Genomic DNA, 17200 nt, shown 5'->3' on the forward strand with positions numbered 1-17200 from the left:
ATATTGTCAAATTCATAAGTTTCATTCTGAATGCTTTTTATATATTTTTTCTTAAGAAATTATACTTACTCTCTGATAAGAAATAATAAATTTATATTGAAGGCTTTGCAAGACCAGAGAGTCTCTGCTGGTACCGCAGTGCAGTTTTAACTCACTTTTTTTATTCCTCATTACTAATGAGTTAAGCACCCCTACCTCACCACCTGAGGTGGATATTGGTTATTTAAACTCTGTGGGTTATCTCTTGTAACTATTAGCTAGTTTATGCTGGTTTATCTGTCTTTTTATTGTTTTTAAGCATTCTTTGTACATTTTGGTAAGAAGTCTATGTCAACTATTGAATATATCTTCTGCAAGGTCAAAGATTGCTTTCTTTTTCTGTACATTCTTTTGGACTTTTTGTGTAGAAAACCATGAACATTGAAGCATAAGGGTTTTTGAGCAATAATTTTTCATTTCATTGGATCAAATTATAATTTTTCTTAATGAGAAATCTTCTCAAACCTGAAGTCAAAAGATGTTGTCTCACATTGTCTTCTACACATTTTATAATTTTACCCTTCACATTTTTAATCCAGTTGATATTCATTTTTTGCATATGGCATTAAATACAATTTTATGTCCCTCGTAGGTATAACTAATTATCCTATCTCATTTATTGAATAGTTTCTTTTGTAACTTGTGTTCAATAGTTACTTTGCCATAAATTAAGTTTTTATATGGATGTAATTTTTTTGGTGTGTTTCTGGGCTGTCTTGTAAGCTGTTGTCTATTCCTCTAGCTCTACTGAAGCCTCATGGAGTTACTGTTAGAACTTTACAGGAAGTGTTGTTATCTGGTCAGGAGAATATGTCTACCTGCATATTTGTGCAGGGGATATACAGTTTGCTGTATAATTCTTAATATTCATACATATATTTACATATGTACATTCTTGTTTGTATGTGTGCATTCACACATGTGTATATTTAGAATCAGCTTGTCCAATGCCATCAAATAGTGTTGATTAACTCATTGGGACTATAGTAAAATATTGGAGGAAATTATTAATCTTATGTTAAGGTCTTCCAAGGTAGGACCATATTATAATCCACAAATATTTAAAATTTATTTGTTTTGATTATATTTAATAATTCATCTATCAAGAGCTTATACAACTTTTCTTAAATTCTTCTTAATTCAGAGTAAGTCAAAGTAACTCTCTAATTAATCTTATTAAATTTTCTGTACATTCTTTTGGACTTTCTGTGTAGAAAACCATGAACATTGAAGCATAAGGGTTTTGTTTCTTTTTTGGCCCCAAACCATATGCTTTTCAGAGATTGTGTTTGCCCCTCTGTTTTAGTCAGCTTTTTGTTGCTGTTCCCAAAAGACCTGAAAACTGTGATTAAAGGAGGAAACGTTTCTTTTGGATCATGGTTTCAGAGATCTCAGTCCATACACAGCCAACCCTCTTGCTCTGGGCTAAGGAGCTCTAACACCTCATGGTGGAAGGGTGTGGCAGAGGAAGGCGGCTCAGGACAGAGCAACACAGAAGTAGAAAGAGATGTCTGCTCACTAGGAACAAAATATAAACCCTAAAGGCACACCTGGAGTGATGTCCTTCAGCCACTCCCCACCTGTCCCCACCTGTGTACAGTAATGGTTTTCAAAGCTTCTGAAGAATTTATTTAAACGTGGTAAAAAGATAATTCACCTAGAAATCTGGTGTTGATCTTCTAAATCTTAGCAAGAACTAATCAGTTATGAAATATTTTACAGTAAAACTGAGCATCTTTGATCCTGACTCAATCAAGATTAGGACTAAGGAGATAGCTCTGTGGTAGAGATAGCTCTGTGGTGCAAACACAAAAGAAAGAAAACAAAATGAAACAACAACAAAAATGAATAATGGACAATAGTCTCAGTTGGTAGCTCAACTTTTATCAAGATATTAATTCATGTATTTATATTTTAATTTGCAGGAGCATTTAAAATGAAGTGGTAAGTCATTGATACTTTAATAAGTCTACAAGCATAGAATCTTTTGATTATGTTTGCTGAAGATGGACTACCCATGGCACAAAATTCCACTCAGAATTCTCTAAACACCCGAATTCTCTTCATGTCAAAGGACAAGTGACATCCCAATAATTATTATAGACCTTGGAATTGCTCATTATTTCCTAAAAATATGTATATGAAAAGAAAATGAAGAAAGCTTAGGTTGACTATTCTAGTTTTTAATTTTTAGAATAGAGGAAGTGGTATTACTTATATAGTTTTTTCCTAAGATGTTGGTTCTACTAAAATATTAGGGTTAACATTCAATGTGAAAATAACATATTTTTCTTGTTTTCTTTATGTGTGATTTTTTGAGTTTTTTTAGCTATAAATGTACAAATACTTTTACTTTGTTTATTTATTTTTACATGGTGCTAAGGATCAAACCCAAGGCCCTGCATGTGCTAGGCAAGCACTCTACCACTGAGCCACAACCTCAGCCCTTTATGTATGATTTTAAAATTGATTAATTATTTAGTTTATTAAAGCATGAATATAATTAACAAGTGGAGACCCTTTTACCTTCAAATGGGAAGAGAAATAAATCCTTTTAAAACACGAGCTACTCGAGACCAATATAACCAAGAAAGAATTCTATCTCATTTTCAATCTTGATAGTTTATTCTAAATGTATTTATTTGTGACACATAATTTATTTTTGATATATATTTCACCTTGAAGAAATGTGTTTTCCACCTAATTTCCAATTGCTTTTCCATTATCACTTTTTCTTTATTAAAATTTAAAACTTATTTTTAATTGCTGAGTGATAATTATGTATGATGTATGCGTATTAAAATATGGTGGTTTGATCTATATGTGCATTGTAGAAATATTCAGCCAATTATTTGACATATATCCATCTATATCCATCAATTCACCAACTTAGTTTTTGAGGTGAAAAAAATCTATTTGAAAATGTTAATATGCAATATATTTTTATTAACAATGGTCACCATGTGATATAATAGATCATTAAAATTATGTCTCCAGTCAAATTAAAACTTTGTGCCCTTTTAGTCCCTTTCTTTTCCCATTCCTCCCTTGACCCAAGTCTCTGGGAACAATCTTCTACTCTATTTCTACAAGACTAACTATTTTAGATTCCACATATTAATGACATCATATGGTATTTGGCTTTCTGTGAGTTGCTTATTTCACTTAACATGATGTTAAGTGAAAATTTTGTGCCATCAATAGTCCATCTTTGGCAAACACAATCAAAAGTGCCATCTACTTTGTGACAAATCATAGCATTTTCTGATTTTAAAAGGCTGTATAGTATTCTATCTCTTTTTAACTTTATTTTTTATAGATAAAAGATTTATTTTGATTCATAGTTTGGAGGTTCCAGTCCATGATCAAATTGGTTGCATTGGAAACACTGATCCCCTTTGGAAACTTTTAGAAGTATATAAGAGGACATGATTTAGCATCCAAGATAAATGCCTGAGTCATTTTTTTTAATATGAAAAGTAAAAATAGACTTTTAAATGATTTCTTTGTAGAATCCTTGGCAATTATGCTCCAGTCTCAAATGAACAGTATGATGATTTTTGTTTTTAAAGAACTATCTAAAACTATATTCTTGTTTTACTACAGCAATTAATATTGATTAGACTTATAATAACCATTTCAATAAATTAAAATCGATACCTGAGGTTAATGACCAAAATTCTGTTAAGGTTAAACAAATAAATATACTTGGAAACAGAAACTTAGTATGTTTTGCATATAAAGTTAAAATATAAAATATTTCCATGCTTTTATTATTGCTTTCATTCCTGTTCCTTTTCATTTACTGATACTTTCTTATGCATTATAATATATGGACAGTTTTAAGGATACAAATTTGATTGAGATAAAGTCTTTTACAGTCAAGAATCCTAAGTTTCTGGAAAGAGTTTAAAGAAAATTATAATGCAATATTACAAATCCTATACTGGCAATTTTCTTAGGAACCTGGGGAAGTTGGGAAGAAATAGTTAGAACTCAAAGATGTAGAAAATGTTTCACAGAAAAAAAAATAAATAATCTAGAATCAGTCCCTGAAGGATGAACAGAGATTATGTGTTCATTAATTTGCCCACCTCTTCAGGCAGATGTGAGCTCTTCTCTGTTCTATTCTGAAATTTGGTTTGGCTTATTTAGACAGTTGCTTTCCCAGAGCATTTAAAATGAGACACAGTCAACTTCAAGTTTTGGAAAATTGTTTGGCAGTAGTATGTTAATTTTTGACAGATAATATAAGTGATCTGAACAAGAAAAGGCATCTCAGAATGCTTCCTCAGTTTCTGATGTGGGTATTGGGACATGCATGTCCCATAAATCAAACTACAGTAAAAATCAGAATAACTAAAGCTTTGAAGAAGAACCTTGAAATATCAATCTTTATCAATACTTATTAATTAGTTAACACTAACAAGACACTGTGCCATGTCAAAAATATAGTAGAATATAAACAATGTCTTTTGTTTGTTTTTTTTTAATTTAGCCTAAGAGGAGAAACATACATACTTAAAAATACAACTTTTCAGAAGAGATATAATCGATTCTAAATGAATTTTATCAAGAGTAAACCCTTCATTTAGAGAATGAAGAACTCTCATGTGCCTTAAGAGTTGGGAAATTTAGTAAAAATATTTCATAGATGAGTGTAAGAAAATAGGTCAAAACAGGTAGATAGGGTCAGATTACTGAGGTTTTGAAAGCTGGACAAAATCAGTGTCTAAGAACATAAGTTCAGCTTGCTTCATTTTTTATGGATTTTGTTTTGTTTTGTTTTGTTTTATTACTTTGTACTAGTGATTGAACTCAGGGGCACTCAACCACTGAGCCACATCCCCAGCCCTATTTTGTATTTTATTTGGAGACAGGATCTCACTGAGTTGCCAAGCTCCTCACCATTACTGAGGCTCGATTTGAACTCACCATCCTCCTGTCTCAGCCTCCAGAACCACTGCAATTATAGGCATGCACCACGGAGTTCAGTGCTTGCTTTGTTTTTTTATGTTTTTTTTGTTTGTTTTTAGTACTTTGTTAAGATTAGAGACCAGAAATTATGATGCCTCTTCCATTGATATTCTTGCTCAGAATTGCTCCAACTATTCTGGGTCTCTTATTCTTACAAAAGAATTTCAGCACTACTATTTCAAGTTCTGTGAAGAAGATCACTGGTATTTTGGTAGATATTGCATTTTTGAATCTGTATATTGCTTTTGGTAGTGAGACAGTTTGGGCAATATTAATTCTGCCAATCCAAGAACATGGGAGGTTTTCCACATTCTAATATCTTCTTCAAATTCTTTCTTCTATGTTCTGTAGTTTCTTTGCAAGGATCTTTTATCACCTTGGTTAGATTAATTCCCAAGAATCATGTTTATTTATTTTCTGAGCCAGTGGGAATGGGATAGTTCTGATTTCTTTCTCAGAAGAATCACTGCTAGAATACAGGAAAGCTATTGATTTATGAACATTGATCACATATACCTCTACTTTGCTGAATTTGCTTATTATTTCTAGAAGATCTTCTGATGGAGTTCTTCTGGGTCTTCTAGATATATGATCATGCTATCAGCAAACAGAGATAATTGACTTCTTCATTTCCTATTTGTATCTCTTTAATTTCCTTCTCTTGCCTGATTGCTCTGGCTAGAATTTCAAAAACTATATTGAATAGAAGTGCTGAGAGTGAAATTCCTGTTTTATTTTTGATTGTAGCAGAAATGCTTTTAGTGTTTCTCTGTTTATTATGATTGTGGGAAACTATGACTTATTATGTTTATGATGATTGAGGGTTATTTACTCAGTACCGATCCAAGGTGCATGCCTATAATCCCAGCAGCTCTGGAGGTTGAGACAGGAGGATGGCGAGTTCAAAGCCAGCCTCAGCAATGGTGAGGCGAAACTCAGTTAGATCCTGTCTCTAAATAAATACAAAATAGGGCTGGGGATGTGGTTCAGTGGTTGAGTGCTTATGTACTTAGGTCTCCCCTTGGGAAGGATCCTAACTGTCCAAGGCCTGAGATCTCTATCCCTGCTCTATTCATGGGACAGCTCTCATAGCTCCAGAGTTGGGCATAACTGATTGGGAACTGGACAGCCCACCTCTTACTTATTTGGCAAAGAACATTCCATGAAAAACCTTTGATGTTCCTCCATATAAATAAAGCAAGTGTGGGCTCCCTCTCTCTCTCTTTTTCTGGTGTGGAAGCTTGATCCCTAAGATTGGAGAGTGGTCCATCCCCCTCCCCATTCTAAAATTACTTCCTGTGTCCTGTGGTTTCTTCCATGTTTTCTCTTTATTAGCTTTTATTCTGCAGCCAGAACATTTCATGCAGAGGAACCTAAATTCCATTGCCTGCTTGGCACACGTGTGAGATATGATGTTGGTTTTGAATTTGTCATATATAGCCTTTATGAAGATTATGTAATTTCCTTTCATTTGTAGGTTCTCCAGCATTATTAACATAAATGGGTGCTGGATTTTCTCCAAAGCTTTTTGTGAATCTTTTGAGATAATTATCTGATTGTTTTTCATTATTCTGTTTAGGTAATGAATTATGTATTTTATAGAAGTTGAACCAGCCTTGTATCCCTGGCATCAAACACAATTGACCATAATGTATCATCTTCTCATTGTGTTTTTGAATGCAGTTTGCTAATATTTCATTAAGGATTTTTGTATCTATGTTCATCAGGGCTATTGGTCTGCAGCTTTCTTTCCTTCGTGTGTCTTTGACTGGTTTTGGTATCAGGGTTACATTGGCTTCAATAAATGTGTTTGGGAGGGTTTCCTGTCTTTTAATTTTGTGGAATACTTTGAAAAAAGGCTGGTGTTTGTTCTTCCTTAAACATCTGATATAACTCAAAAGAGAGTTCTTCTGTTATTTGACTTTTCTTTGTTATATTTCCTTGGTTTAAAAATGGTCTGTTTACATTTTCTGTATCCTCATGGTTCAATTTGAGCAGGTCACATGTGTCTGGAAATTTGTCAATGTCATCTAGATTTTCTAGTTTATTGGATTATGAATTTTCAGAATAGTTTCTAATAATTCTCCAGATTTCAGAAGTGTCTGTGGTTATTTCCCTTTTCTCATCTCTAATTGTGTTTACTTGGGTCTTTTCTCTCTCTTTTCATTAGTTTGGCAAAGTGTTTATCAATTTTATTTACCTTTTTGAAGAATAAATTTTTGTTGCATTGATCCTTTGTATTTTTTATTCTCATTTTCATTAATTTTGGCTCTGATTTTAATTATTTTCTGTCTTGTACTGATTTTATAATTAGTTTATTCTTTCTTTTGTAATGCCTTGAGATGGAGCATAAGCTTACTTACTTATTTATGTTCTATTTTTCTATGTAGGCGTGAAAAACTACAAATTTTTCTCTTAAAACTGCTTTCATATGGTCCTGGAAATTTTGATATGTTGTATCTCTGTTCCCACTTTTTTCTAAAATTTTCCTGATTTCTTCTCACATTTCTTCTACCATCCATTATTCATTTAAAAGAGAACTGTTCAGTCTCCATGTGTTTATATGGTTTCTAATATTTTTCTTGCTGTTGATTTCTTGTTTCATTCCATTATGATCTGACAAAATGCATGGAATTATATCTCTCTTTATTTTGTATTTTCTAAAAATTATATTGTGACTTTGAATATGCTCTATTTTGGAAAAAAATTCCATGAGCTGCTGAGATGAGAGTAAATTCAGCTGTTTGGGAGATAAAAAAAAATTTGTAGTAGTTTGTTACATCCATTTGATTTATAGAGTTATTTAAGTCAGAGATATATTTATTTAATTTATATTTATATGGATTGTCCATTGGTGATAAGGGTGTGTTGAAACCACCTAGTATCATTTTATTGGAGTCTAAGATTTAATGTCAAGAAGTATTTTTCAATGTAATTAGATACACTGACATTTGGGGAATATATATTTCTATCATTATATCTTCTTGTTGGATTGTTCTGTTTAGCAGTATGCAGTAGCCTTTGTATATTCTGATAAAATTTTGCTTGAAATATGCTTTGTCAAACATGAGAATAGCTACTCTTAATTTTTTTGGACTCTATTTACACTAATTATTTTTTTCTAAACTTTTATCTTTGGGTGTCTCTGCCTATGAGATGTGGTTGCAAACAGCATATAGTTGAATTGTGTTTTTAAAATACGTTATTCCAAAGAAATCAGATCCTAGGCTGGCATGGTGAAGATTGGGGGCTATTTTTTCTTTTCTAATGCGTAAGTCTTTGATCCACTTTGAGTTGATTTTTGTGCATGGTGAGAGATAGAGGTTCAATTTCATTTTGCTAAATATGGATTTCCAGTTTTGCCAGCATCATTTGTTGAATAGGCTATCTTTTCTCCAGTGAATGTTTTGGGCACCTTTGTCTAGTATGACATAACCATATTTATTTGGGTTTGTCTCTAAGTCCTCTATTCTGTATCGTTAGTCTACATGTCTATTTTGGTGCCAATACCATGCTGTTTTTATTATTATAGCTCTGTAGTATAGTTTAAGTTCTGGCATTGTGATGTCTCCTGCTTCACTTTACTTGCTAAGGATTTCTTTAGCTATTCTGGGTACCCTATTTTTCCAAATAAATTTCATGGTTTCTGCTTCTATTTCTATGAAGAATGTCATTAGGATTTTAATAGGAATTGCATTAAATCTGTATAATGCTTTCAGTACTATGGTCATTTTGACAATATTAATTCTGCCTATCTGGGAGCATGGGAGATCTTTCAATCCTCTGAAATTTTCTTCAATTTCTTTCTTTAGTGTTCTGTAGTTTTCACTGGAGAGGTCTTTCATCTCTTTTGTTAGATTGATTTCCAGGTATTTTTTTTTTTAAGGCTATTGTGAATGGAGTCGTTTTCCTAATTTCTCTTTCAGTGGATTAATCGCTGATGTATAGGAATGCTTTTGATTTATGGGGTTGATTTTATATCCTGATACTTTGCTGAATTCATTTATTAGTTCTACAAGTGTTCTGGTGGAATTTTTGGATATTCTAGATATAGAATTATGTCATCAGAAAATACTGATAGTTTGAGTTCTTTACCTATTTGTATCTCTTTAATTTCTTTCTTTTGTCTAATTGCTCTGGTTAGAGTTTCAAGGTTGATGTTGAATAGAAGTTGTGAAAGAGTACATCCTTGTCTTGTTTCAGTTTTTAGCAGGAATGCTTTCATTTTTTCTCCATTTAGAATGATGCTGGTTTTCAGTTTAGCATCTATAGCTTTTACAATATTGAGGTATGTTCCTATTATCCCTAGTGTTTTGTTGTTGTTGTTGTTTTGAACATGAAGGTGTGCTGTATTTTGTCAAATGCTTTTCCTGCATCTATTGAGATTATCATATAATTCTTGTTTTTAAGACGATGATGTATTATGATTATTGATTGACTTATGTTGAACCAACCCTGCATCCCTGGGATGAATCCCACTTCATCATGGTGCACTATCTTTTTAATATGTTTTTGTATTCAATATTTCAGAATTTCATTTAGAACCACATCAGCCTAGGATCTGAATTATTTAACAAAACTCCTAAAGCACAAGAAGTAAAATCAAGAATTAATAAATAGAATGCATTCAAATTAAAAAGCTTTTTCTCAGCAAACAATAAAGTGAGGAGACAGCCTACAGATTGTGAGAAAATCATCACCCCATGCACCTCCAATAAAGCATTAATCTCTAGGATATATAAAGAACTCAAAAACTTAACATTGTAAAACAAATAACCAAATCAATAAATGGCCTAAGGAACTGAACAACACTTCACAGAAGAGAAATATAATTGATCATTAATTATATGAAAAAGTATTCAACATTTCTAGCAATTAGAGAAATGCAAATCAAAACTACTCTAAGATTTCATCTCACTCCTGTCAGAATGGCAATCTTGGTGAAAAAGATACACTTATATATTGCTGGTGGGACTTCAAACTAGTACAACCACTATGGAAAGCAGTGTGGAGAATCCTCAGAAAATTGGGAATGGAACCACCATTTGACCCAGCTATTCCACTCCTTGGTTTATACCAAGGGACTTAAAATCAGCATACTATAGTAATGCATCCACATCATGTTTATAGCAGCTCTATTCATAATAGCTAGACTATGGAACCAACCTAGGTGCCCCTCAATAGATGAATGGATAAAGAAAATGTGGATATATACTCAATGGAATATTAGTTCAGCTTTAAAGAAGAGTAAAATGATGGCATATATAAATTATTAGCACATATAGCTTTGGGGAATATCATGCTAAGCAAAATAAGCCAATCCTACAAAACCAAAGGCCAATGTTTTTCTCATATGCGGATATTAATTCATAATAAGACGGGAGGCACTAGGGAAGAATAGCATTACCATAGATGAGGTAGAGGGAAGTGATGGGAGAGAAGGAGAGGGGATGTGGGGATAGGGAAAATAGTAGAATGAAACAGACTTTATTGTATGTACATATGTGAGTGCATGACCAATAAGATTCTGCAACATGTTCATCCAGAAAAATGAGAAATTATATCCCATCTATGTGTGATATATCAAAGTACATAAATGCATTCTACTGTCATGTATAACTAATTAAAACAAATAAAAATTTAAAAATACATTATCCTAATCTATAACTTAAAATTGGGAAGTTGAGACCATTTCTATTCAAAGTCATCATGGATGGATATGTGTTTATTATATCCTGTCATTTTGCTTTCTTTGTTATATTTACTTTCATCTTTACTTCCAGTTAGTTGGTTGCTCTTCTAGTGATTTTCATGTATTTGGAAGCTTTAGGATTTGCTTTGGCTTTTCTCTGTGTGCAGTATATCTTTGTATATCTGTGAGCAGTATTCTTTGTAGTGATGTCTTAGTGGTCATGAATTCCTTTGTTTATTTTTGTCATAAAAATTTTTTATTTTCTCTTTAATTTTGAAAGATATATTCGCTGAATATAACAAGCATGGCTGGCAGTTGTTTTATTTTAGAGCTTAGGGTATGTCATTCCATGTCCTCCTTGATTTTAGAATCTGAGTTGAGAAAACAAAAGTGAGCCTTATTGACTTCCTCTAAATATAACCTGATGTCTATCTCTTGCAACTTACAATATTCTTTCCTTATTTTCTATGTAAGGCATTTTAATTATGATGTATCTTAAAGAGGTTTTCATATTTGGGTTCCTATGTGCCTTCCATATGTGGATGTCTATCTCATTTCTTATATGAGAAGACTTTTTTGTTGTTACAATCTCATTGAAGATGCACTTACTGCCATTAGACTATATCTCTATGTTCTCTTTCATCTCAATGGCTCTCAGGTTTGTTGTCTTGCTGTCCCAGGGTTCTTGTATATTCTGATCATAATCTTTTCTTTTTCCTTTATTGTATACTGATTATTCAAGTTCACATACACTGTAAAGGCTAGAACTTCAAGACCTAAAGTTCTTTTTTCTCTGCAATCTAATCTATTGGTGATGCTTTAAAATTAATTTTTAATTTTATTCATTATGGCTTTCATTTCTAATGATGGGTTTATTCACATTATCTCTGTTTCTTTATTGAAATGGTCTTTCATTTGCTATATTTGCTGCAATTCATTTCTTAGATCTCAGTTTATTTCATCAAACATTATAATGATCAGTTTTTATGGTCTTTTTCTGTAATTTCATCCCCTTCAATATCCATGTGATCCTTTCTTGCGATATTGGGAATTTGGGGGGAGATTTGTTTGCCTGTTTCCTCATGTTTTCAGAAGTTACACTTGCACATCATTTGAAATGGATTCCCCTTCTTACACACACAAATACAAAAATAAAATAAAAATATATATATACATAAAGGATATATATTTATGTATATATATAAAATATATATATATATATACATAAAGGATATACTTATATAGTTATCTTTTTGTTGTGGGACTTCTCTCTGTTTCTGATGTAGAAGCAGCTGTCCAGAGGTGTGACCTGAGGATCTCCTCTGGTTGCTCTTCCTTGAGTCCTGGTTGTCTGGGATCTTATCTTCCCTATTCTGTATGTTGAGGTATTGTTGGGACTTGGGTGGGGCTAGATCATTGTTTTGGGTGATATTTGCTATTATTTGACAAAATTGTGGCTATGGCTCTGCTCCAGCATCTTACTTGGTGAACTTGAAGCGCCCCAATCACTTTTCAGTCCATTTTAGCCAGGAGTAGTGCTAATGTTAGCAACAGATGTACAGCCTTAAGATAAATATCCAGTACTTGCTTTAGCATCTATAACACCAATTGCCACCTATATAGTAAAGTTTGGGTCACTATTTGACATCAGCACCAACTAAAATATCCATGAACTCAATCAGGCATTAAACAGCAGATGTCTAATACATCAGCCACTAATAATTAATAATCATAACATGAATGGGATAGAAATTATGTAATTCATAAGATTCTATAAATAGTGAGATTATAATTTCTTAAATGAAGGGAAAATGGGGTAGTAAGGCAAGAAAAATTTGAAATATTTAAAAAGTGGTCAGAGGAGAGGCCAAAGTTAGATATCAGAACATCACAATAATGGAGAAGTAAGAATTAACTAAAACTAATAAAAATTAGAAAGAAAAATAGTCAATAGGAAAAGTAGGCTGTGAGAAAAGAGAGTGAAGTAAAAGCAGTAAAAAACAGAAACCAAGATAGAAGCAAATTAAGATTGAAACAACTCAAACAAATACATACTTTACCCCACCTAATTCAAACCAAGTTTAGGTAATAAATAGGTGAAGAAAGAAACAAGTAAAATTAAAGTTAAATCATATGAAAAAAGTGTGTACCTTTTCAGACCTGTCCATGCAGTGAGAGCACCCCACACACACACAATCTTGCAAAATTAAAAATAATAAGATATGACGAAATTAAATTTGAAAAAAATTGAAAAATTAAAGGTAAAAAGTAAAACAATGGGAGCAATAAAGAATATAAAGATTAAAAATCTTAACTTGAGGTAAATACCTTGTTTCCACTGAGGTGGTCTAAATTGTTGGCAAGGATGAATTTTTAATTTTTGCATATATTTTTGGCTCTATTACCCTTAGGTCAATGGCCAGAGGTTTTAAAGTTTAACATCTTTGTGTTTCTGACATAGTTGCCAGTGGTTGTGGCTAGGAGCCAAAGCTCTGAGCTTTCCATTTTCCAGTATAGGGTGTCTTAGACTAGTAAATGTTGACAAATTGCCTGCTCCTCTAGTGGAGTTTCAAGTTCTAAATTAAAGTTCCAAGCTCTCAACAAATTCCATTTGGAATTTAATCCTGACTAGCCATTAGAACTCTATTGGTGGGAATTTGATATTTGATTCATACCCCCAGTTGCTGTGAAGATACTCATCTCTGCTGGGCTTCTGGGTCTCAGGTACTTTTGATAAATTCAACTTTAAGGTATAGGATATAACCCTCCACAGTTTCATATTTGAATTACCCAGTATCAGCCCTGGAGTGCAGAAGATCCTGTCCAGCTGTTATTGACATCTTCCCAATATCTCTAATGGGATGCCAGCCACAAAGAAAGCTCTTTCTCCTTGGTATTCATACAAAGGATCCTCAAGGATCAAATAAATCTCTTTGTACCTATTTCAGTCACACTGGTCAGGCTCTCTGAAGCCCATTATAGGTGACTGCTGGGAGGGTGGCAACTCCCTTTATGAGTTGCTGATCTTTTTTCTGTGGTCCCCATGGTACAGCACTTACAAATGCTTCTCCACTGGCAACCAATTCACATTGAAATATCTGTTGAGAAATTTTTATTTTTATTTTTTTAACTCAACAACTTCCCTCTCTGGCTCTGGGCCCATGAAGATCAGCCTCCCTCTATATTCCATAGGTTCCTGCAAATCCATTTTTTTTTCTCCACTATTCTTTGCTCCCACCAGCCAAGCTGGAACATCTCTATCTCTATCCACATATTCTTTCTTCCCTCCCTCCCTCCTTCCCTCTCTCCTTTCCTCCCTCCCTCCTTTCCTCCCTCTCCTCCCCTCCCCTCCCCTCCCCTCCCCTCCCCTCCCCTCCCCTTCCCTTCCCTTCCCTCCTTCTTTCATACTGGGGATTGAACACAGGGGTGCTTAACCACTGAGCCACATCCCCAGCCCTTTTTATTTTTTTATTTTTTTAAAAATTTTTTTTCCTCTTTTTTTTTTTTTATTGATTGTTCACAACATTACAAAGCTCTTCCCAGCCCTTTTTAATACTTTATTTACAGGGTCTTGCTGAGTTGCTCAGGGCCTCGCTAATTTGCTGAGGCTGGCTTTGAACTCATGATTGTCTCTAACATATTGTTTCTTATATTATGTTTGAATTTTCCAACTTTCTGTTTCTCTACTTTTCTTTTACTGTCAAGTACTGAATTTCAGGGAATTCTCTTAGTTATCCATCTCTTTGATGAGCAGTCTTCCTGCTTTTTATTTCTGTTGTTAAGGAGCTACTGGGAGGTAAACCATTCCTATAATCTTCCATCTCCTGCTACCAATATTCTGTATTTTTATTGTCAATTCTGACAAACCTGACAGTATGATGTTTGTAAAAATTTCCCATTCATGAGAGATTTATTTTTTACTGTTGATTGTCTTCAGCTTTTATAGTACAAATCTGGTTCAGGTGGCTTTTATTTTTCCTCATTGATATCCTTCAAGATTATCTTTGACAACTATTAATTTTTGTAAGTCTGGCATCAGCAGGGAGGGTGAGAACAACTTTTTTCGTCATCTAGATATCTGCATTTAGTTAGTGATTTATGATGTTTTGTTCAGTTTTCAACTTAGCCCCATAAATGATGTGATTGTAGACTTAATTCCTTAGGAATATTTTAAAAATCATTAATAACTTTCTACATCGAAACTTAGAATCGAGACCTGTATAATTGTTTGATCTTCTTGAAAACTTAAACTTTGACTATTTTCATTTTCCCCAATATAATCTGTGCCCAGTTACTATGTATACCAACCTGTGTTCAGAAATAAGTATTGTTGCCATCCTTTAATTACATTTCTGACTCATTGGGAATAATCATACAATAGTAGAAATTAGTTTTTGAACCTTGCACATGGATAAATAACCTATCTGGAAGTTATATTTCATTTTAAAATGTCAAAGTCTCTTCTTTTCAGATCTGCAAACTTATACCTTGGAATGTTCTTTCAAATGCCATCCCATCAAAAGCACGGAAGTAGAGATTTATCTCAAACTATTATTTTACATTTAAAGACTCATCTTAAGAAATTTACCACTTTTGGAGATAAAATATCCTACAAACTGGAAAGAGAAATGCTCTTACAGATATAATTCTTATAAATTTGTGAAAACAACTAAAATGATAAACACTATGTGCCCTACACTACATGCTCCATTTTAAGGGGAAAAAGAAAAACCTAGTAAAACCCAGCAGAAGGTCCAGAAATGCCAATAACTTTTACTTATAAATTGAAATCTGTAATCTTAGGAATTTACTACAGCAGAGTCTTAATTTGTCCTAAGAGCCATAAAACAGATGAAATTCTGTTACAATCTTTGGGGAAAAAAAAAACCTTCCTCTGTGACTCAGGATCAAGGTCTTTTTGCTATTTTTAAAAAGCTATCATCAGGTGGTTCTAATACATTTCCCAACACAGCCAATTATTTTTTAAGAAACTCAAAATGTTAGCTGTACTTTCCTAGCTGCAATTTCATCCTTGATTACTGGAATTAATCTATTTTATGTGTTCCTTCACATTAAGCAATAACAGGTTTGTTTTGTAGGTTTAAAGTTTATAGTTTTGAATTGCCTTGTAATACTTAAATAGTTCTGAAGATATTTGTGGAACAGGAATGACATTCTTACATATAGACATTTTAAGAATATTAGACCAAAAGAAATTAAAGTTTCATCTGAAGGAAATGATCTGAAATGCTTGTGAAAAATCACAAAAATACAAAGGTTTTACCAATATCTTTTTAAAATTTTTTTTCACTTGGATTTTGAAGAAGAAAATCATTCCATTTTGTTCAGTTAAAGCACAGAGAAGCTCTAAGTCTGAAAAAAAATATCAAATGGAGTCAGTAAGTGAAAGTTTATGTGGAGTGTCATTCAACTGCTGAGGCAGATGTTAGAGTCCATGACTTCTCCAGACATCTGTGACCCCATATGAATTCAGCTATAATGAAATGAACTAAAGTAGCTCATAGTTTTAGATAGAGCCTTAACTCCAGAGGGGTCAAAGTAACATGATACGTTCTCTATCATTTGATGATCACTATAAAGCTATATTGCTAAATGCCCCATGAGACCTGTCGTTAAACAACTAGTAATATGCTACACTGGAGCTTACCCTCTACACTTTCATCCCTGCCCTACTATTTGTAGGAGGACAGAAATCAAAACTGACCTGTCCCTCCCTCTAGTTCACTTAACTGAGAATTTAGGCACTGGAAAAATAAATGGGTCCTTTTTCTTTGACCAGAAAGTAGAAATTCTCAGTCTCAATGTATAAGTAATGTCATCTTAAAAGCAGTTAACAGAGTTCTAACAGATATTTAGGTTGACTTTCTTTGGTTCTTCACTATTCTGTACTCCTCTTCCATCATTTCTCTTTCATTTTCTCTACTCCTGTTTCCAGTTTTCCCATTTGGGGAAGAATATTTGATGTATAAAAATAGAAATGAAACCGAATGTGTCTATGGACTTTCTTGCTCTGACCATTTATTTCTGCTGCCTCCAGGCACCAAAGGAGCAGTATTTGGGCACTCGGTGGAGACACCTCATGTCAGAGCAGAACCATCTCAAGATCTCAGGTAAATAAGTGTCCTTCTCACCCCTGTGCTGTAGTTTCCATCAATAGTGGTTGTCCTTGATACATGAAGAACTAAAATAGTGTATTGCTATGTACTCACATGACACTCCCTAGTTCTGTACTAAATAGTCAAGTATTTGAACAAAGGGAATAAAATGTGAATTATTTTAACAACTTCCTTATTTTCTCCTAATATGATTACAATGAAAATGTAATGTGGAAAATGTATGTGGAAAAGAAGAAGACAGTTATTGAGGAAGTTGAGAGAATGACTGATAAAATATAAGGATGTTGAAAAATCTGATACAGGTAATGACATAAAGACACAAATGGGCATAGAATTAGGGAAAGCAGAGACCAGG

At 33.2% G+C, this 17200-nt stretch overlaps 1 pseudogene; it reads left to right on the forward strand.

Moving 5' to 3' along the window:
• LOC144255052 (zeta-sarcoglycan-like) overlaps positions 1-17200 on the forward strand; it is a 135086-nt pseudogene that overhangs the window by 101222 nt on the left and 16664 nt on the right.

This window comes from Urocitellus parryii, chromosome 5 (assembly GCF_045843805.1).
Source record: "Urocitellus parryii isolate mUroPar1 chromosome 5, mUroPar1.hap1, whole genome shotgun sequence".
Lineage (NCBI taxonomy): Eukaryota > Metazoa > Chordata > Mammalia > Rodentia > Sciuridae > Urocitellus > Urocitellus parryii.